This window comes from Podarcis bocagei (genome assembly GCF_964188305.1).
Source record: "Podarcis bocagei genome assembly, chromosome: 12".
NCBI classification, from domain to species: Eukaryota; Metazoa; Chordata; class Lepidosauria; order Squamata; family Lacertidae; genus Podarcis; species Podarcis bocagei.
This window is the reverse complement of record NC_138137.1, coordinates 10,484,727-10,507,489: the sequence shown is the minus strand read 5'-3', so window position 1 is coordinate 10,507,489 and position 22,763 is coordinate 10,484,727. Positions and strand designations below refer to the sequence as shown.

Sequence of the window (22,763 nt, the reverse complement as noted above, 5' to 3'; positions counted from 1 at the left end):
AACTCCATAGCAATTGGTGAACTGCTGGCAGTGCAACACAGCCACGGGCATTAGCAATCTTTGTGAAATCCAATCTATAGGTGGACATGCAAGATAACAAAAGCATTCTCGGAAATGATATATAATGAGATGAAAAAAATATATGTTTAAAATAACGTTTGTGGAAAAAACAGAGACTTTTTAAAGGAATTTTAGGTGCAGAGATACCAAAGCAGCAGAACCTATTATTTATGTATGTGATGACAGCAGCACAGATACTACTGGCCCAGAGATGGAAAGAAGGTAAAGTCCCAACCAGAGACAAATGGCTGATAAAGATGATGGACTACGCTGAAATGGCAAAAATGACCGGGAAAATCAAAAACTAGGAAGAGAGAAACTTTAATACGGAATGGGGGAAATGTACAATGTACTTAAGAGAACACTGTAAAGAACTAAAAACTTTGGCAGACATACTTAAAATTAAAGAATTCTAAGTTGGGGAATTTGTTCTGAGCAACAGAACCGAATGGAGCCCATAGTCCTTCCACACAAAAACCCATTCCTGGTTACTGTTCTCTCTTCACACTTAGGGATGGGTGACTCTGTCCATTTATGATTCTTGTCTTTCCAATCTTAAGTTCAGTTCTATGCATTTCCATATCAGTTTGCGATTCCTCCCCCCCCCCATGAAAATCCACCAGTGCTTTAATGCAAATTTCTCCCTGTTAAAAAATGTTAGTATGTATTTTTGCCTAATATACACATTTTTGCAATTTGCCCTAATATAATGCAGTTTTGCATGTTCTTTTCATGAATATGTGCATTTTTATGTGCACTTTACTCCAGTATCTGCATACCTGTACACATTTTTTGGCTGGACAACTGCACTGCTCAATTTGAAGAAGAACGAATTTCAAAGGGTGGCTGTGTTTCAGTTTTTGTATAGGTTTGCAAAAATGCAAATCAGGAGGCTATACTTAAATGCAAACTAAATCAAAATTCTACCCCACCTCTATTCCTTCCCCCCATTGCTTCCCCCCCTCTTTCCAATTTAGCAATATATACTGTATTTTTTGCACCATAACACTCACTTTTTTCCTCCTAAAAAGTAAGGGGAAATGTCTGTGCGTGTTATGGAGGGAATGCCTATGGGTGGCATGCCTACAGATTTTCCTCCTCTAAAAACTACGTGCGTGTTATGGTCGGGTCCGTGTTATAGAGCGAAAAATACGGTATTTTGGGGTAGAGATTTTGTTATCACTTTTTGTTAAACAACTGGGAGTCAAACATCCTTGCATATATTCTTCAAAACACCCAGATATCCACGGGTAGCTCCCATTTTAACTTCTGCTCACCCTTCTTTTATCCTCTTCCATTTCCCTGCAATCATCTGCATTAAGGTGCCAACTAGCACTTCTTAGCTGCGTTGAATTTACATAACTGTTCGTTGACACTTGGAAACTTTTTCATGAACTTCCTAAATGTCTGATCGCAGACTCATTGTTTTAAAATAGACATCCCACTGTAATGAAGCTTCCAGTGCTGAAAGCCAAAAATATCTGCTAAAAAAGACAATATTTATTAGAAGCAGTTTCAACAGTTTGCACATAGCCAATTTTCTAAGAATAGGCTCTATATAGTATAAGAAGACCATTATCTTCTTCAAGATTTGATCCTGAAATCTGAGAGAAGCTCCCCAGAGTTTCTTTCCCAGGAGAATAAAAAAACCTCAGTCTGACTGCTCCTCAATCATCCATCTGAGAATTGAACCTAGAAACTGTTGCGTGTAAACTAGGGATGTGTACAAGCAGTGGCAGGCCTTGGCATCTCAATTTTCAGGGGCATCCTCTTCAACCCCAAAATCTGGCACCACTCACCTCATGCCTTCCATTGTATGTCATAGTTGTGGTGCCTGCTATGTCAGCCTATAAGCTCCATGCCTGGGGCCACCGCACAGGTTGTGCCCTCCTTTGATACAAGCCCCACAAATCCCCCAAGTGAGTGTCAGGAGTTCAGCCTACACTTGAGTAGGACCCTGGTAGACACACATGCCCAACTGGCATGTTCTCTTCCTCCTGGTCAATGGTTTGGGAACTTCAAAAGCTTTCTTCAGCCCGAACATCACAGCAACCGATGCCAACCGACACCGGCACACTTAGGGATCCGCAGAGTTTGCACAGTTGTGTAACAGACCTCAGCAACTCAGCATTTTGGCTAATCTACTTTATTTATATATAAACACACACAGAACACTGCAACATGGCTCCCTCTCTCTCTAGCATCAAAGAGAAAAGGAACAAAGGACAATAGTCCCACTTCACAGAAGACAGTAACACAAACATCCTGTTTCTGTCCCTTCCCACTCTGTGGAGTCAAAACATATACCACCATGTGATAGACAGCAATCCCATGACTGCAATCACGGAGCAAGAATTCTAACAGGCCTGACCTGTCCTAACCTGGGGATGACTAGACCCAGGTTCTGCATTCGTTCAAGAGAGAGAGGGCAGGTAAATAAATCACTGCATCTTCTTCACCCATCTTTCTTCCAACTGCATGTCTGATCATTGTTTTAAACCCCTGATTAAACCTACAGCTAGGATAGGGGCAGAGGATGTGCCATTTTCAAACAACTGGCGATTGGGGTCCTGTATAATATTTTTCTCAGACAAGCTGAAGGCAGCTTTATGCAAGAGATCGTCCACAGCTCAAGGTCATACTCATATTTCAGGTGACTGACATCTTGGAATCTGGAATCTAAAAATGTTCTTCCAATTCCAACTTCTTGGAACTTCGTTTCACAAGCCAACTTCCAGGCAATCTGAAACTGAATCCTCAGCTGCTGCAGCAAAAAGCTTAGTCACCCCTGTTCATTTTTATTTTTTTAAATTGTCTACAACTGCACAATCAAGAGGTTACTGCCTGACTCAGGAATGGCATGTAGAGCTTTTAAGCCAGTACTATTGAACAACTGTTTTGTACATAACTGGCTTCCTGCGTTTCTCAGAATTGCATCAGTGTTTTCTTTTGATGAGGGAAAATGAATTGATACATGAAGGCTTTACTGGGGACAAGGCATGAAAGCTTGTGTAAAGTAAACACAAAAGCACTGGGAAATTGCCATTTGCAAACATTTACTGGGCAGCTTCCTTATGCCAAGTCCATACCCGCCAACATCCTGCTGATGAAAATCAGGTCACAACCAACTTAAAATCACCCCCTGCCAACTTCCCTGCCCCCTCCACTGTGGCGTTTGCCCTCCTAGGTGTGTTACATCATACTGGGTTCATAAGGAAAGGGTTAACTATTTGTAAAATGACTAATCAATGGGAACCCAAGGGGGGGGGAGTTAGAATTAGGGTGGTTCAGAAGTCAGTCTAGAGTTAGAAGAGACAAAGAGGATAAGTCTGTGGGTTGGGCTATTCTGGTGTGAGAGAGTGAGAGAATTCGTTAAGAGGAGTCAGTCAGACAGTTGAGATAATCAGTCAGAAGGTATTAGGAAGAAATAGGCCGGTAAAGAAACTAAAGTTAAGATACTGACAGGAATTTTATCTGAGAAACCATAAACTTGTTAATGTTTATAAAATAAACTTGTTTTTTGGTTCACTTTTAACAACTGTCTGGACTCAGTGTTTTACCTGAGAGTAACGGGTTGGTGGCAGCGGGGAAGCGAGCACAGTGGTGGCACAGGGATCAATAGACCGTTAAACGTCTGGGCACCCTGTGTGATCGCCACATCCACAGATACATGCATGCCCCTCTGTGACCCCAAATCCCACAGGACACCTTGGCAGAGGCCCTGCCCCTGTTCACTTGAGCCCCCTCCCTCCCTTGGGGCCCATCACTTTCCCCAACTTTTTGCTGCCACTTCGCCTCTCCACCCCAATAGTTGCTCGCCAACTCCCTATCCCACCTTGCCCACAAAACACCCACACACGGGCCACAGTGTGTGGCCAACCAAAATTCTGAGCTGGGGTACTCAGGGTGCATTTCCAGAAGCCAGCGCCACTTGAGCCACATGGTCTGGAGGGGAAGAAAAAGGAGGGGTGTGGTGTTTGCCCGTTCATTTGAAAATGTCTGTACAGGGGGAGAGAAAGAGTTAATAGGTAGACCAATAGAAAAGCCAGAGGGAGAGCCTACCTGTTTATAAAAGGGTTTAGCCCGAGGTTGGTTTTAGTTGGTTGGTTGGTTGGTTGGGAAAAGGCAGTTGGGAAAGCAGTTGGCAGACAGTTGGAATTAGAGAGTGCAGTTGGTTCTTGTGTGAGGGGAGGTAGAAGAGTTAGAGACAGGATAAAATAAGACTAAGAAGGTAAAGAGTAACAACGTTTTGAATGCAGTTAAAGTTTATTTGTGTTTGCAGTAAACTACACTCTTCTTTGTTAACTTAATAATCTGACTGAGACTAAGTGATTTAATGGGGTGGACCTGGTTAGTGGCAGCGGATTAGTGGTGTACGGGTCAATAGTCCGTGAGACGACCGGGGGCTCCGTACGAATGCCACAAGGGGGAACATGTGGGAGCAAGGCAAGAGCGTGCCACCAAAAGACTTTCAACTTTTGGTCTCACGCTTTGGCGGGAGGCAGCTAACTCATGCCAGAGTGTGGGAGGCAAAATGAGACATCCCAGGATCCAATCAGAACCCAGGGTGGCTTCTGTAATTCCGGGGTGTCCCGATCAAATCGGGACTGTTGAGAGGTATGCATGTCAGACTGTCAGTCATATATTGTCTACTGAGATGTGAATTATGTTTTGCTGTGTTTATATTATGTGGGAAGCCGCTCAGCGTGGCTGGGGCAATCCAGTCAGATGGGTGGGGTATAATAATAATAATAATAATAATAATAATAATAATAATAATAGTTGTTGTTGTTGTTGGTACTACTGCTACTACTATTAACTTGGAATCTACTCCATGGAAAGTGTGTGTGCTACCATTGACCTAAAGTTCTGCCCCACAAAAAAATGCTACCAACTATTTATGTTTTTGTGGTAGCTGCCTAACTTTTGTGCCTAATGTGGGCATATACTTCAGGAAAACTTTAAGATTCCTGGTTGCTTTTATTTGAAGCTGGAGAGAGGCATTGAGGAAGCCATCCATCACTCCAGTTATACCAAATGTTCTTCTTATCCAGGAATTGCTTATTGCTCTTTTCCATTTGACCGCAGTGTCTCCTTGAGCATAGTTTGGACAGTAGATGTGTAGATTGTAAATAAGTAAGGATGCATTCCTAACCCCTCACCCATGCTGGAGGTAGTGGGGCCTTACGATTCAGCAGGTGGCACTGTCCACTGACCTCTGTTAATCTGGGCCCACCAAGGGCTGCAATTACGGTAAATTTAATGCATATGGTAGAGCAGCCATGGTGGATTAAGATGGATGACGGTATGTTGTGGTTCGAGGACCCGACCCCCGCGAAGTGAAATGAAGACACAAGGACACATGATATAAGGTTGATGGGCTAGAAAAGGCCACAACTTTATTGATTACAGCAATGAAAAGGTATTGGCTTAGGCATTGGATCGCAACAAGTGGGTTTATTCACCAGTAGGTGGAGCCTGTTGATGTTAATCCAACTATAGGCTCACCCCCTGATGTCACCGAGGGTCGTGCCATGGCCTCCCGCCAAGCAGGCATCGGACAGAATACACGACCACCAGATTCCTTTAACGGAATACCCCTAAAAATTGAAGGCATAGGCGATGGCCACACCTAGCACTTTGACACACCACAACACATTATTCCAATGCCTAACCGCCACCCGAGCCAAAGGCTCGCCGCCAATACCCTCAAAGCTGCAACCAATCCCAGATGCTTTTGATGACACTAGCTAACCAAATGTCGTTCCCCAGATCCGATAGGTGGACACCGTCATTCCGGTATAAAGCTTGGTCGCTGATCCGGATACTGTCATGATAAATGACTCGGTCATATGATGAGGAATGAAGCCAGGGAATGGCTGGCACTGCAGCAAAAGGCTGCTGAACACGCCCCCTCCGCGGCACCCGGTTGGATGGCCACCGGGGGGGCGTGAGCGCCAGCCGGGTGAGCTGGAGGCAGGGGGCAACGCCCCCTGCTGGGCGGCGCTCGGCTCCCGCCCACAACCACTCCCCTCTCTTTCAGGGAGGAGAGTCTTTGTGTCTGTGTTGTTTTTGTGTAAGCTGCTCACCTGCAATGGCCACGGACTTCCCTTTTGCTCCATTATCCCATGCATATCCAGGATGGTGATGCAACCCTCCAAATCCTTCAATGGGGGCTGAATAATGACTTCTTACATTTTTATTATATAGAGAGACCATTGTTCGCTAAGCTTTCTCTTCCAAAAGACCTCATAGAAGCATTTCTTGAAAATCAATGAAAATTAAAGTTAAAAGAGGAAAGAAAATAAAATTAAGTAGGAGTCCTTCTAGCAGAGATGTATCACCATAAAAAACCTAACTTGTATTAGTTCTACTGCAATCCTCCTTGCTCTATTAAATGCAAAGTGCTTTGCATGTATTTTCTGGTGATACTATTCTGATTATAGTTAAGGAAATGACTGATGCTAGTTTAAAGATGCTTGAAACTTAAGAAATTAGTTTAATGCTTGTAACTTAAGCAATTACTTTTAATTTAAAATATTCCCTGATGCACAATAGAGATATTGTGTTAAATATAAACTGCTCTATTTTCAATCATATGCATTTCAAATGGTACAATATCTCCCATTATGCCCCATTTGGGAGGAACTTATTTCCTTTGAAAATCATGACGCTATTACTACTAATGTAAAATTCCATATTTTTCTCTTTCTCTCATACTCACTCTTGATAGTAGTTACACAGTCCTCCTAGCAAATCACAGAATTATAAACCATCCAAATTTCAGAAAGTTAAACTCTATGTCTGAGAATCTGAAGCTCTCTGTATCAGGTAGGGATGTTGGCATTATAGGTTTTTATTACCGTATGTCTAGCACTGAGCATTGGTAAAGCAGATTTGAAATCTTCTGCTAAACTGCCTGATCAGTGTGAGAGGTAAATATATCAAAGAGGTATCTAAATAGTCATGCAATGCTGAGGAGAGGAAGCTGCTCCACATTACACTGTAGTTTGGTGCTCTGCAGTTAACACACCCATGCCCAAAGTATGGATATAATATTGGGAGCTATTATTATTATTATTAGGGCAGTGGGTGGCACTGTGGTCTAAACCACTGAGCCTCCTGGGTTTGCCGATCAGAAGGTCAACAGCGGGGTGAGCTCTCGTTCCTCTGTCCCAGCTCCTGACAACCTAGCAGTTCAAAAGCACGCCAGTGCAAGTAGATAAATAGTACCTCTACGGTGGGAAGGTAAGCCGCATTTCCATGCACTGCTCTGGTTTGCATTACGGTGTTCCATTGCACCAGATGCAGTTTAGTCCTACTGGCCACATGACCCAGAAAGCTGTCTGTGGACAAACGCTGTCTCCCTCAGCCTGAAAAGCAAGATGAGCATCACAACCCCATAGTAGCCTTTGACTGGACTTAACCACCCAAGCATTTGCCTTTACCTATTATTATTATTATTATTATTATTATTATTATTATTATTATTATTATTATTAGACACTTTTTCTTGCCAGGGGAACTCAACACAATTTACAAAAAGCAAAATCACCACCACCATCCAAAACCCCCCACATACATTAAAACAGTATTTGTGTGTTTTTTTAAAAAAATATTTATTAGAGTTTCCAATTTTTTACAAAACAAAAAGAAAAAAGCAAACATAAAAACATTAAAAACACATAACTTTCACAACTTATTTTCTCATAACTTATTTCCCCGACCTCCTCATACCTCCCCTTCTTGTATGTCCAGTTCAGATTGTTTATACAGCAAATCCTTATCTCAGAACATTACAGCTTAAAAAAAGAAAAAAGAAACACCTTATTTTCTCTCCAACATCTTAGATTGTTATAACTTCAGATTCTTACTTAGGAAAAGAAAACCATTTTATCATAATTACAGCTTGAAACCACTTAATTTCAATCCAACATCATTCAACATTCCTTAATTTTACAATATTTTTGTAAATAGTCCTTAAATTTTTTCCAGTCTTCTTCTGCCGACTCTTCTCCCTGGTCACGGATTCTGCAAGTCATTTCTGCCAGTCCCATACAGTCAATCAGCTTCATTAAAACAGTATTTGTGTGTGTGTTGATGCATTAAAAACAGCCAGCACATGTTAACAGATTGACAGACACAACAAAAATATTAAAACCTATTAAAACTTGGGGCAGTTATCCATAGAAGAGCCTTTCCTTTTTGAATAAAGTCATGCAGGAACTAAGTATCATTTTGCAAGAGATGGAACAGGCCTACATGTATGCATAGATATGTACTTCTTTGTGTGCCTCCTCCACGAGAGATCAGGAGGGTGGCAAGAACTGGCCTTTTTTGCAACGTCTCCCCATTTGTGGAATGCTCTCCCCAGGGAGGTTAGGCTGGCCCCTTCATTATACACCTTTAGGCACCGGGCAAAATTGTTCCTCTTCAACTAGGCCTTAATCATTGAGTCCTTCACTCACCAGCAGAGGGTTCAACCCTGCAGACCAAAGGGAAGGTGCTTGTGAAAAAGCATGCAGCAGGAGCCCACCCTTGGTCAGGGTAGGGGTTGACACAGCTTTTTCTTCTTCCCCCATTTCCTCCCCAACTGCATGTTTAATTAAGGTTTAAACTGTGTTTTTAATGAGGTGCACAGCCCTATTGTTTATAGCTAGATCATATTCCTATGGCAATGTCTGCCCTATCATATGCCCCTGAGTCATTTCAAATGTATGGTACTCACATTCACAGTTTAATTATTTTAATACTTTGGAATTCATACATTTGGTTCCTGCCCTTGGATCACCCCCCACTCTTTTGCATTACACTGAGCTGATCTGCAAGACACACTAAGCCAAAGCTTGGCTTAGCGGGATTGCACAAATGTGTGGACTCCTATAAAAGGAGCTCCCAGCTGCTTTGCTGCTCACTGGACATTTTTGCTGATATGCTAAGCTAAGCCAAACTTTAGCGCAGCGTGTCATCAAAGCAGGACTCATGGTTAAGCTGTCTCTTCATTGGAGGTGCCCGCAACCCTTGGCAACCGCTCATGGTTAGTTTAGGGAGAGCTTAATCAGGGTCCTTGAAATATACTCAGAGCCCTGCAGTTATTTCATGCTCTTTATTGCAGCTTGTAAAACAGTGAAGGAATCCCGCCCCCCCGCCCCCCGCCAATCCTCAGGCTTTTATATACATTATTTACATAATGAGTCCCGTCTGATTGGCTGATTCTGCTTCCCTTCTGGAGCCTGATTGGTCTTCTCCTGCAGGCCTATCAGTTGTTGCATTCTAGGATCCTACCAGCCTAATAGGCTGATTAACTTCCTCTTGGAGCCTGATTGGTCTTCTCCTGCAAGCCAGTCAGTTGTTGCATTCTAGGATCCTACCTGCCTATTGTTCTAGGATCCAAGCTTCGTACATAACAGTCCTTGTTTTCGATGACACGTGGCAGCAAAAAGGAGCAGGGGAAATCTCTGGGAGTCCATACATTTTTGTAGCCTTGCTAAGCCAAGCTTTGGCTTAGCATGTGCATGTCTTATAAACCAGGTCATTGTTTGTAACTTCTAATTCTTCTAAAAGCTTGGCAATCTACTCACACTCAGTGCTATTTTTTCTAGAAAAAGAGTGTTGGAACTCACCATGAACACCTCCCTTGTTATCCTATAAAGGCAATGGCGCCCACCTGAGAGGTGCCGGAACTGAGTCCCGGTGAGTTCTGGCTGAAAAAAAGCCCTGCAAACACTGTAGGTCCTTGGTCCTTGGCCAGAGGGTCAAGTGCTCAGAATATCTGCAACTCGATCCACAACTAACGTTGCTATAAATTGTGCTTGGGAACCAGTGGTCAATGAGCCAGCTACCTTGTAAACAAACATGTTATCAACATTCAATAGCTTGAGAGGGAGGGAGGGAGGGAGGGAGGGAGGGAGAGAGAGAATGAGAGAGAGAGAGAGAAATTCTAGCTTCAGATAAAAAGTATTTACATTGATCCTCCCGGCTGTTTGACGTGAGGATACCTCATTCTGCAGCTTAATTGATATCTGACCTTTTCTCCATCTGTTCTGTACCACAGGGCACATTGTCTCTCATGTAATTACATTTGTGCCATAAAAGATCTAAATAGTTATTGACAATAGAATGTGATCTTTACAACTTCTTAATCCATCAGCCCAAGATGGTTAGCCGATGCTTTAAGCCTAACAGTTTAATGCACCGACAGGCCATAAAGAGTGAGGAGACAAGTCACTGAGGAGCTTTTCTTCTTGTGCTCCACTAAAATGAATGAGAACAGCACAAGAGAATGACTACAGCACAGTGGCATTTTTGCTCAGCTCCCATTTATTTCAGTGGGCTTAGGAAGGATAATAGCCTGGTAGATTGTGCCCTGAAAGAATAATGGCCGGGAAGTTATTACTCAGTTAAGGAGTGGTTCCTGGGATTGGTGACTCTTTGCTTCCTATTTTGTACCTCTAATTTAAAAGAGAAAGGGTGTCTTAAGCAAGTGGTAAAACCATTGCAACCAGATGATCGGGGTGGCAGTTTGCTTTAGAGCGGCCTGAGGATTTATTGGATTTCAGAAAAGGATAGCTTATCCCAGTGCTAAACTATCTTTACTAACAAGTGGTTGTCCATGGAGTGGTGCTGGTCCCCAAGCCATCGACTTCTGGTCCATGGCATCTCCACCACAGCCCAGGTTGGGAAAGATGCTCAAGGACCAAATATGCTACTGGTCCTTGACACACGGGGAGGGAACTGGGGGTTGCCAATCCACCACATTAGATAGTTTGAGAAGCACTGGTCTAACCAACAGGACAATGCAAGCCGAATATGGACTTGGGTTTGTGTGTTTATGTGCATTAATCTTATTTATGTTGTTTCCTAACCTGAAGTAGGACTGGGTTTTCATAACTCTTTAAGGAAACAGAGTGAAATATTTGCACCCATGTTTCACAAAGTATGTGAAATGAAGAGTGCATGAAGTGTATCTGGAAAGCTTAGATAAGGCTCTGCAAGGTAGGTGGGATTAAGCTGATCCACATTGTACAGTCAGGCAGTGCAGGATGAGATAATGAATTTCCATGCTGGATTGAGACATGACTAACATGGAGGCAACAGAATGGGTAACCTTAGGCAAATCAATATCCGAACAAACATTTTGTCCAACAGCATACAACAGCATACAACAAATATATAGAAATTATGAGATCATGATGACCTTTAGAGTCAAGGAGTCAAGAATGTCTAAAGTTGACAGCAATGGGGCAAGTCTGTCATGACTTAAGTCCCACTGGTTTCATTGGGAACTCAATGCAACTAACGTAGCCCACTTCAGTTCTTATTACTGCTTGATGAAAAGTTTGTGTAAAGAAGCATTGTGCTTGTGAAGTCTAATGCTTAAAAGTTATAGGATACTAAAATTTAGGTTGCCTATACCAAACCCACTCCAGTCTGGTGTATCTGATGCAGAGGAAATTTCATCTTGAATACTGGTTTAATCAAATAAAGTTATTTAAAGAGAAACCTATCCACAAAAGGTCCAAACGTAGGCTTTGTATTAGGACATCTTTCTTATGACAAGACAAGTGAGATCTTAGTTCAAAAATGACTTGGAGATTCTTTCCTTTTGGGCTGGGATCATTAAGGATTGTTCATTTATTCCTGAGGGACAGTCGAGCTAAAGCAGACTGGATGTAAAATGGCAGGATAGACTCACAGGAGGCTGCTTGACCTGACTGAACTAATAGATGTGCATTCATATCTGCAATGCACGAAGCTGCTGTTAAAAATGACTCTGAGAATTTTCAAGAGGAAAATAGGTTGGCTGCGAACCAAAGATTAATGTGACTCCAAAGAACTTGGAATAAATTTCCCTTGACGACAGTCTTGGAGCCGTGCAATTTTTCATATATTGAACATGTCTGCTATTGTTTGAGTTTGTTTTTGTCAGAAAGCAACAGCAAAAGATCTATATTCTGCTTGGAGCTATTTTCATTGTAAGCATGGGACGGCAAAGCTCTGCTCAGGTATTCAGGAGCAGAGATCTGGAATCGTGCCATCTAGAGCAGAAGGCAGGTGAAGATGAATTGGAAGCTAATGACAGGATAGCAGTAAGCCACATGTAATTGCTATGAGACAATTTTGAAATATACAAATAAATGCTTGCTGAGCTCAGTCGTAAGGCTTTGAGCCTATAAAGTCTAAAGGGCAAGAAAGCTTCAAGGGGTCTGGGAATTTGCGGGGGAGGGGGGAGGGAAATCCATTGGACTAATGAAAGTGCTCATTATAGAGTTGCAGCCAGAAGGCAAGGTTGATGCAGTTAAGTCCAAGTAGTAAACCAATTTACACTGATTTAGGTCCATCCATTTGTGGATGAAGCTGGCACAGTCGACTGTGCTAATAAACAGGTCCGCAAAATCCACATTCTGTTTCAAAGTACCCCCAACGGCTGTGGTTTGTGGGGATGAGGAGCAGGGTGGCAGCAATGTCCTTCCAGCTATGGTGGCACTGTACTCACCAGGATAAGGATGGAGCAAAGGGACAGCAAGATCGGGGGAGCTCCAGGTTGACAGCAGTGACATCCTGCAGCCTAGAGATCCCCTAAGGCAGGCATAGGCAAACTCGGCCCTCCAGATGTTTTTGGACTACAACTCCCATCATCCCTAGCTAACAGGACCAGTGGCCAGGGATGATGGGAGTTGTAGTCCCAAAACATTTGGAGGGCCAAGTTTGCCTATGCCTGGCCTAAGGTCACCATCACCTCATCCTGCCCCATCCTTGTCCCAGTGAGTCCCTGCAAGGGCACTACTGGATCTGACCACACTGATCATTCTGGGTTGTTACTTGGTAACAACAGAGAAGCAGATATCCTCAGCGATGTTGCCTTCTGAAATGCCCTCCCTTGGGTATTGGTGAGGCAGAGACAGTAATGGTGTTTTAAACACATTTTAAGAACGTATGAGTTTTCCCAAGCAGTGCTGAACTACCCCTTTTAAATGTCTAATTTGTTTGTTTCATACACTGCTCAGCTGTGTTTTAACAGAGAATTTTAATGAATGTTATTGTTTATATTGTTTATTATTTTTAATACAAACTGCTCGGAGCTTCTATTAAGTGGTATAGTTTTGTGATAAACAAAAATGAGCTATTGATTTTCAGGGGATCTACATTTGCTAACTCAGACTGAACCCAAGGCAAGGCAATTACCTTCAGGGGAAGCCCAAGGTGCTGAAGAGGTCTGAGTAGCAAGGTCCTCAAACTAGGATATCGGTGGCATCAAGAAGCTGCTAAGGCAGACTAAAATGAAAGAGGTTTCAAAAATGTTTGCTCTATTTTTGAGAAATTGCATAGAAAGAAGGAGAAAAGACACACATACATATATAGGGGATTGAGCCATCTGCTGATTTCCAAATTCTGCTGTTTTAACAAGCTGCACAAGACATATTGGGGGTTGTCAGAGGTGCCCCCTTTCTTTGATGAATTTTAGACAGGTGCTCAAGACATTTTTATTTTGCCAAGCTTTGAGTGTATTTTAACCTTGCCTTTCGTCAACTCATCTTCATTTGCTTTATCTTGCCTTGTTTTAATGCTCTCCAGTTTTAGTTGTAATGAGCTTTTAATTCTTGTCACCTGCCTTGGAGGTAGGTCTGGGCAAATCTGTCCATATCAGTTTCCCTGGTTTCTTATTTTTCCAACCTTAAATTCAGTTCTCCACATCTCAGCATCAGTTGTGAATTTTGTTTGTTTTTTCGTTCTCATGAAAATTTTATTGCAGTTTTGTAACATGCACACATTTGTAAAAAGCAGTTTTGTCTGATCTAATGCATTTTTTCATGTTGTTTTGACTAATATATTCATTTATGTGCACACTTTAGCCTAGTATATGTGTTTTTTGTATGCATTACTTGGTTGGAAAACTGCACTGCAAAATTCAGAGAAGTGTAAATTTCGATGAATGTCCATGTTTAGGTTCACATGTTGTTTTTGAAAGTGCAAATTAGGTAGGTTCATCTTTAAACGTTAACTGATTTGAGCTCTGCCCCCTCCCCCCCTACCTGGGAGATCCATTTTAGGGGCATGAGGTAGTATAGAAATCTTTCTGTAAACTTTGCCACAAAGGCTGACCAAATTATTGGTCCTCATGGAGTTAACATTTGCAGCATTGCCATCAGAGAGTGTTCAGAATCAAAATGCAAAAGGATTTCAAAAGAAAAGATAGATAGGGACTGGAAGGTGTTTAAAAGATACTTGCAAAATCATATCGAAAAATCAGAACTCCTATTAGAATAAACAAGTTCCGTTTCAAATACTGAAATATCAAATAAGATGGAAAACAACGTGTAACAGAAAAAGAAGTATGAAATTAGGGTAAAGGTGTGTGAAAGAAAGTAATAGAAGTGGAAAGATATTGTAATTGAGTAGATTGGAAGTCAACACAAAGGTGGGGTGAAGGGTCGGTGGATGGTGATGGGGAAAGGAACTATTTGTGGGATTGAGTGTAAGTATGTTTGAATATTTTTAAAGATTGTATGAAATGTATGTTTGTATGCTTGTATATGTGTATTAATGATAAAATAATAATAATAAAAAAATAAAAAAATGCAAAAGCTGATCAATAATAATTCATTTTAATTTTTAAGTGCCAAGACATTTGTCGCAAGGCTAGGAGATACACTGCAGTTGCTCCTTCTGTTTTTTTCTACAGTGATCTATACCAGAAAAGACTTAAGCACACACACATTTTCATAAATACATATGGAAGGACTGGCAACCCCCCCAACACACAACCCACACATCCCTACCTTCTGAGGTTCTTCTTTTACTTATGCTGACATACCCAGAGGAATTACGGAATTATTCCAAAGCCTTTCCTATTGTAAGATATTTCATAAAAGTGTTTGGGCAAGATACTACTTGCTTATTAAACAGGTTTCATCTTCCAGCTGAATCATATACAGCAGACCGATGAAATGCTATCAGGTGGGGGAAAATATAATAAAATATCCCAGCACTATTCACAAACTGTTGCACCCAGGGCTACTCTTGCACAAACAAAACAGACTTTCACTAGCACAAGAGGACTCCCCCTTCCTCTCCCCCTACCTCACAGACCCCCCCATTGCACCCTCAAAATCTTCTCCAGAGGGTTGGGGCTGCAGGGACGAGGAGAGGAACAAGAAGTCCCACTGTTTGAGCAGAAGTCCATTGGCACAGCATTGGATACAGCCCATAGATTTTACCAGTCGCCCGGGGACAAAATCCTCATACGTTTGATTGCATCGCATCCTTAATCACGGAGGATAGCAATCCCCCATTTTGTAAAGCAAGTGAAATGAAGATGGCTTTTTCTTCAGCAAAAAAAGAAAAAGAAAAACTAGAGCCAGTGAAATTGTTTTGCCAGCAGAATGACGGATGGAAGGACAGAAGTGAATGTCAGAAATTCAGGTGGTGATCCAATAATTGCAACAAGCACTCCTGCTAGGTAGGGGTGATGGGAATTGTAGTCCAACAACAGCTGGGTTTGAGAAGTGCTGCCTTAGGCACTGAAATGTCTTGGGATGGCATGGATCTTTATTGCGTACTGATGTCTTTGTTGTAAGTAGCCGAAGGGTGACAGACAAATGAACCAGAATCATAGCGCTGAGTGTGTTGTGACAGTTCTGGGGTGTGCATTTTCCTTAGATGACCCACAGTGGGCACAGACAGTCTGAGCTCTACGTAGCCTGGACCTCGCTTGAGCTCCTTGTCCCAATCTGGACTATGGTACTATCCCAATCCCAGCTGGGCAGTGGTGAGGATGAATGGAGTGGCGAGGCCACTGTTATATCTGAAGCCTTGCTAGTCACGCTGACTAGGGTGGAAGGCAAGAGCAGGAAAACCACTGAGCAAGCCTTGCCCATTGCCATTGTGTGACAGCAGTGGGGACAATTCAGGAGCCCATAGTTTTTACCAGTCTCCCGGGAACAGAATGCTCATGCATTTGATTGTATCGCATCCTTAATCACGGAGGCTAACAATCCCCCATTTTGTAAGGCAAGTGAAATGAAGATGGCTTTTTCTTCAGGAACAAAAAAAGATAACTAGAGCAAATGAAATTGTTTTGCCAGCAGAACGACGAATGGAAGGACAGAGGTGAATGCCGGAAATTCAGGAGATGATCCAGTAATTGCAACAAGCACTTCTGAGGTTAGCGTCACCGGCACTCTTTCGCTTTCTCTCCCTTCCTTCAAACAAAAAAAGAGAGCAGGAGCTACACCCGCATGAACATCTGCTGGGTGAGTTATGCCACCTCTCTCTCCATTTATAAATTCATCACCTCCCCAGGATCCCAGATGAGTTTTGCTGCTAGATGCAAACACACACTTCTTCCTTTTTTCAAAAGTGAACTTTCGGGAGCTTAACAAATCTCGATTGTCAGAATTTCCCTGCTGGTAAACAACACATTTTAGTAAGTGAAAATGTCTTCAAATATTTATATGAGGGGGAAATAAAGCTGGTTTTGTTCTGCTAAAAGGGGGGCTTGAAAGGCATGGTGTGACGCACACATCATGAGCTTCAGATGCTATTAAAGCAAGGGATAAGGAACCTGTGGTCCTCCAGATACTGATGGATGACAATTCCCATCATCCCAAATCATTGGTCATGCTGGCCAAGGCTCAATGCCAACCTCATCTCGAGGTCCACTGGGTTCCCATTCCCATTTCAAACTTTAGAGTCCAGATCCAAACTAGACATTGATGGCGTGAATGCATTTGACATACATGTTTTGTGTTACGGAAATAGCAGCTGTGAATAAGCTTAAGCAACACCAGGACCATGGAGGGAGGAAATTTTTAACACTCTCTCTCCTGCTGCCCTGTCCTAACTGAAGCTACTAGCTGTGTTTCTAAGGAATCTCTCAGCTGGGTCTTCCCTTTAAATGCAAACAGCAGCTTCAATTGGGACAGGGCAGCAGGAGAGAAAGAGTTAAAATTTAGGTTAGGTGAAGCTACATACTGAGGGGTGATGGGTAGAAGAGGAAAGGACCTGCGTAAGAGGGTGTGAGGCTGAGGGAAGAGGGAAAAGCTGGGAGGGTTCACTCTTCTGTATGTGGAATAAGGATCAATATATATTTGTGATAGAGGGCTTGGTACTATATATATACATTCTCTCTCTCTCTCTCTCTCTCTCTCTCTCTCTCTCTCTCTCTCTCTCTCTTATTTTTCTCTTCTTTCTTCCTGTCTTGTTTTTATTATTTTTCTTTGGTTTGGTTTTTACTGTATCTTTTGTCGAAACCTCTCAATAAAATTTATTATATATAAAAAATACAAATAGCAGCTTCGGAGAGGTGATTATTGTCTCTATCATGGCGGAGAGAGACCATCATGCCCCGAGGCTGCTCAGGATTCCCTGCAGTTATCTGCAAAACAAAAATCTTACAAGCCATTGATGTTGCTTACTAGTTTGGCCCTCTGAGGGGCATTCCTAATCTCAGGATCATGATGTTCAGAAATGTCCGGAGCTTATTTAAGGTTGAACAGGGTTTTCTGGGCTGTTTGGCATTAGCATGCCTAGGTACACCAGTTGTGAAAATCATCCCTCAGTCATTTGCTGTGAGCAGGTGGTGTTGTTGCTGCTGAGCCTGTGATGAGCTATGCCAAGACATGGTCAATCATGGCAAAGAAGTCTGATTGAACTGGAAACTGTAAGCCTCCAAACTGATTGCATGATACAGCCCTTGGCAAAGGTTATATAATCACCAGTGTCTCCAGAATACATCTAAATATTTTCATTGCTACAGTTTCCTGAGGGGCAGCTGCATGCATTAATCTGCTGCAGCAAAAAATGATATCAGAATTCACGAAGATCAAATACCTCAAGAGTCTTGTGACCTGTCTGATGACCAACTGAATCATTATGGAGCAAGCTTTCACAAAAGGTGATCAGATTTGCATGGTCTATGCCATTTTGGAATTAACAAACATGGTTAGGAAATGGATGGTGAGTGACGTTGAACTGTGTGGTGTATCCTAAACATCAGAAATCCAGCTTCTTCCTTTTAAAAAGGGTCCAGAAAGACTGCAATGCAGAACATTTTAGGAACGACAAAATTGGCCGTAGAGAGGATTTCTCTTTCCCAGTGTGATGATAAAGTTTCTCTAACATTCTTGGATAAAGATTATACTGGGGACGATTCATTTCAACACAGAGGTCTTTATAGTCCTCATTATATTATTTATGATATGTAGAGAAAAGTTGGTAATAGAACACCTGTGGAACACCTGCCCCAATGAAGTTCACAAAAGGTATGTGTTTGAGGACTCATGCTCCAAGACTGTTATTTATTTCAATGGGAATATTCATATATGCATGTGTTTTTTTTGTTTTTTGTTTTTGTTTTAAAAAACTATGATTATCTAACACGAACCTTCGGGGTGGGGACAGGCTATACTTTTTAATATTTGGGGCATAAGGAATCTCTTCCAGAAACTAAAATGGACAAGTTTATAATACTGCTTTTTATAATAAATATGAGGAAGTCATATATCTGAATCACATTACTTAGATTCTATAAACATGAATGCTTTTTCTCCCTCAAGCTTCTCATGTGGGGACTATTCATCAAGGTCTGGTAGGATGCCAGAGAGTTTTGTTAAAACTTTAATGGATCCCAGGCTGGGAGATGTTGTTGTGATGCTTGTTTTAAGAAAAGTTTCCAGTAGTTTTCTTCTTTATAGCCTGGGAATTCACTCTACCATCTCAGCCGAACCACTTGTTTCTGCTTATAATAGTCCAGTGTAGGATTTTAAACTAACAGATAAGAAGATGATCCAGCCCATCCCCCATAGTCTTTGAAACCCGAGTGCCCAGTGGTCTTTGTTTACAGATTCCTCGTGCAATGGTTGCACCCATGCTTGCCTTGCTGCAGCGATAGGGTATGCACGCCTCACATATTGCAGAGGTGGGAAGCGAGCAGCACGGAAGTTAGCTTTGCTGAATATCCAGTCCATAAAGAAGATCAGATGTGAGATTATCGCCTGCCAAAAGTCCATTCAATGCAGTTCACACATTGATCTGCATTTTTTAAAAACCACACACCAAACAAACCTAAATGAAAATGTATACAGGCAACCCCTGATTTTAGCAGAAGTTGTGTTCCTGGCCCCTGCATGTGTTGGCAGAGAGGGCATAAACCCAGCCAACCCTGTTCTGCCTCCTTTCTGCCCCCATTCTTGCCCTCTTCCAGCATGGTGTAGTGGTTAAGAGCGGTGGACTCGTAATCTGGTGAGCCAGGTTCGCTTCCCCGCTCCTCCACATGCAGCTGCTGGGTGACTTTGGGCTAGTCACACTTCTCTGAAGTCTCTGAAGGGTAGTGATAAAGCGGGATATCAAATCCAAACTCCTCTTCTTCCTTCTTCTTCTTCTTCTTCTTCTTCTTCTTCTTCTTCTTCTTCTTCTTCTTCTTCTGGGTCCAAAATGGCTCACACGTCGGCCTGTCACGCATCACTTGAACATGCACAAAATGGTTGCCACCTGTATTTAAATGTCCTTTATTGTGAAATTCTCCCTAATAAGTTTACTAAAAGAATAGCAGTTCTCTGAAGTGTCTTTCCCCCCCACCCCTTAAAATACACATTTTTTAAATAAAATGTTGTGTTATATTTCTTTGATGTGTTAGAACATTCACTGCAAAAGGTGGTGGAAAACTAAGTTCTGGTGCTCACATTAGTTTGGGGTGTGTTGACCAGGCCAATTGATATCAGAATTCACGAAGATCAAATACCTCAAGCATCCCTACACTTAAGTCTCTCAAACAGCCCTTCCACTGGACAAGAAGAATCCACCAGAGGGCTACAAGCTGCAAATAATGTAATGTTTATTTCCAGGTCTCACAGTATCTCGACTTTAATTTTTCTGTGCAAGATGAAATGTTGTTTATCAGATGCTCTCCTTTCAAATTGAAGTATGAATAATATATTTATAATATACTCTGAGTGGAAGAGGCTAAGTCAATAAGACTCATTCCTGTTTTGATATACCTTTCTCTTTGTATAGAAGATTTTCTCCCATAGCATTGTTTGATAGGTGAGCTTTTCTGCTGATAAGAACCCACTGAATGGTTGTTGTGAGATAGATGATACTACTGCAGATTCCTCTGTGGTATATCCCAAGCATAGCAGAACAAAGGGCATCATTCATTTGTAATTACCTTCCAGTCCTTGGATGAATGATCACTTTTCCCATCGAGGTGTGCAACCATTCCTACAACAATATATAAAGTTGCTACAAGAATCGAGAGTCATCAGTCTTCATAGCAGCCATTTTACTTTGAGAGATGGATGTATATTGAAATACATGACCTGGTTACTATGTAGGACTTTGCAGCTTCAAGAAAAAAAGATGTCAGCAGTGATGAAGCATGAAACAGAAAATAATTACATCCTGCTTGATTTCTGGGTGACACCAGCTCTCAGGAAATATAAGCTGGTCAGAGAAAATAGGGACCGTAGGGATATAACCCTGATAGGATTTGGCTTTCAGGGTTATTTAAATGTATCCTTTGCCTAGTAAATCTTATTATACTTCTCCATATTATTAGTAATGGGAGTGGGTTTTCTAGGGAGAAAAGGATATATTTTCCCTAGAGATTAGAGTTTGTCAGACTACATGATAATATATGATTTCCCCCTAGCTTGATTTAGAACTACTTCTTGAGCCTTCACTAGGTCCCAAAGTCTAAGCAACAGGAGGTTCCTAGTGCAGAGATCCTTGGGAATGATAGTTTTTCAAGACTTTCAGATCATTACTGCAAGCTGTGAACATCAGTTCAAAATCTCTTATTCAGATGGAAATCCTAGGTAGGGGTAGAAGCAAGAAGAGTACTTGGCTTAAGCATCTACGAATGGTACCTAACTGTCATAGTTTGACTGAGCACTTCTGATGCTAGTGTCTTATGCCCTTTGATGCTACCAATATTGGTATAGTGAACAACCAACCAAGTTATTTGGGCTTTTAGTCCTTAGCTTCAAACTTACAACAGTGTGGTGTAGTGGTTAAGAGCGGTAGTCTAGTAATCTGGTGAACCGGGTTCGTGTCTCCGCTCCTCCACCTGCAGCTGCTGGGTGACCTTGGGCCAGTCACACTTCTTTGAAGTCTCTCAGCCCCATTCACCTCACAGAGTGTTTGTTGTGGAGGAGGAAGGGAAAGGAGAATGTTAGCCGCTTTGAGACTCCTGAAGGGGAGTGAAAGGCGGGATATCAAATCCAAACTCTTCTTCTTCTTCTCCACCTCGGCTACCTCCCCTGTCTCTTCACTTTGTCCACTTCTATGTTGGCCATGTGTCCTGGTTTGCAGTACTTTATTTGAAGGCCTGTCAGAGGGCAGTCGTCTATTGGAAGGAATCTTCTATTAGAAGAGCTGTCTGGTCCATTAAGAATCATAACAAGGGAGAGCAGAAGCCTTGAAGTTTCCCATCAACAGTTAGCAGCTGGGCAGCACACAAGCTGCCTGATCAAAATCTTCCCCGCTGCGCTGTACTTCTATTTAAATTATAGCAATTATTTCTAAATTTGCATCTGTACATATACATCCTTATTCTGCACTTTGACAGCCATAACCTGCTTTCCTTCTACACTTTCTGCTCCCAATTAATTCTCGCCTACACACCTGCAGTTATTTCCCAAGCTTTAGACTTATCAGTTCATCTTTTTCTTTTCGAGACGGCGACTTCTGTCTTAAGCAGCTACTGTCTTGTTGGTGCTGGATCACTAAGAACAATAGTGATGACCACTAGTCAGATATAGACTAGTGTAGAAACAGGCTGTGCTAGACTACTGCAATGTGCTATTTGTGGGGCTGCCTTTGCAAACTTCTCAGAATGGACATCTGTTCAAATAAGGCAGCTGCTGAATGGCTCACATCTTTGCCATACAGCTGCACTGGCAGTCTATTTCCAATCATAAGGTAATTTGAAATCCTGGTAATTGCCTTTAACAGCCGAAATGGCTTTGGAGCAGGCCTCATCTGATGCACTGCCTTGTTTCACAATCATCCCAATACTGAGCTAATCAACTGATGACCTTCCAAGCTTGCCCATTCTCTGATATTAGCGTGCTGCTAATGGGAGATGGGGTCTTTTAATTGGTAGCATCCTGTCTCTGGAATACCTTCTCCATTTTCCATTGATATAGAGATGAAGACACAGCACTATGTCTCTAGGCATGCTTTACTGAATATGGTTTAAATGCTCTTTAGGTTTTCAGTCTTATTTGCTTTATTGTGGAAATCGGTGGCAAGGTTTAGAGGAAAGGGCTATGTGTTATGGAGTATGCATGCCACATGACCTGGGCCCTGTACTCCCTGAACCAGAGGCTGCTCTCAAGCGCAGTGGAAGTTGTTGCCTCATCACCAGCACTGAAGGAAGGATGTCAAGAAAATTCCAGCAGAAACAGAAACAGGAGCAGAAATTGCCAATGTTCAGTTCTTCATCTCATGTCCAGAACAGAAATTAATCCAGTGAATACGATTGGTGCTTGCTGCCATCGTTGCATTCAGTCCACGAAACAATATGTAACGGATTACGTACTTTTGCCATTTCCATTGTGTTTCCTTTGCACTGAAATGAATGAGGTGGAATAAAGTAATGACAATGTAATGGCATAATTACTTATGTAAATTTTGCTACATAGCGTTGCCATAGTGGACAGTGAAAGATGAACTTCAGAGGAGCAGAAGCAATGCTGCAT

The 22,763-nt window shown here is 42.1% G+C and overlaps 1 long non-coding RNA gene across 1 annotated transcript in view; it reads left to right on the top strand.

Moving 5' to 3' along the window:
- The first annotated feature begins 3,921 nt into the window (after positions 1-3,921).
- LOC308570270 overlaps positions 3,922-22,763 on the top strand; it is a 70,755-nt gene continuing 51,913 nt past the window's right edge. Inside the window, exon 1 of the long non-coding RNA XR_014001061.1 lies at positions 3,922-4,148. This is a non-coding gene — a long non-coding RNA (uncharacterized lncRNA). The remainder of the gene's footprint in view (positions 4,149-22,763) is intronic.